A 998-nucleotide genomic window follows, 5' to 3' on the forward strand; every position below is an offset into this window, starting at 1 on the left:
CTCCTGCTCCTTGGATGCTGCCTGACCTGCTGCGCTTTTCCAGCAACACATTTTCAGCACCAATCTATCAGAGCCAACTTGCACCTCATACCATCGCGGTTTTCTTCATTTAGATTCAAGATCCTAGTCTCAGAATCAGCTACATCTCTCTCCTTCTTAATGAGGAATTCTACCATATTATGGTCACTCCTCCCCACAGGGCCTTACACAGCTAGATTATCAATTATTCCTTTCTCATTACACAATACCTAATCTAGGATGGCCTGATTTCCAGTTGATTCCTCAATGTATTGGTCCAGAAAACCATTCCTTATACAGTCCAGGAATTCCATCTCTTTAGTATTCTTACTGATTTAATTTGCCCAATCCATGTGTAGATTAAAGTCACCCATAATTATAGACATTCCTTTATAGCAACCTAATTTCCTGGTTAATGCCTTCCCAATATCACCCCTATAGTTTGGGGGTCGTATACAACATATATTAATGTTTTATGCCTCTTGATGATTCTCAGCTCGACACGTACAGATTCCACATCATTGGAGTTAATATCCTTCCTCACTATTGTGTTAACTTCCTTTTGAACTAGCAATGCTAATCCACTGCCCTGTCCTTTCTGCCTATTTTCGAAATACTGAATACCCCTGGATATTCAGCTCCATCCCTGGTCACCCTACAGTCGCATCTCCTTAGTCCTGAATAGATCTTCCATGTTTTTATCTAGTTGCACAATTAATTCATCCATTTTATTGCAAATGTTTTGTGCATTAAGACACAAAGCCTTAAGGCATGTATTTTTAACAATGCTATCCATTTCCATTACTTTTCAGTGACCCTGCTTGACTCTGGCCCTCGATTTCTCCATTTATCACTTTTCGGAGTTCCCTTTCTGTCTTTTAGTTTTTGTCCTTGATCCATCTTCCTCTGATTCCTCGCAGAGGTTTCCATACCCTGTTACTCACTCTCTCTGTTTCTGTTGCTCTCTCGCTCTCACCGTT

The sequence above is a fragment of the Chiloscyllium plagiosum genome, unplaced genomic scaffold (genome assembly GCF_004010195.1).
Source record: "Chiloscyllium plagiosum isolate BGI_BamShark_2017 unplaced genomic scaffold, ASM401019v2 scaf_36775, whole genome shotgun sequence".
In the NCBI taxonomy this organism is placed as follows: Eukaryota; Metazoa; Chordata; class Chondrichthyes; order Orectolobiformes; family Hemiscylliidae; genus Chiloscyllium; species Chiloscyllium plagiosum.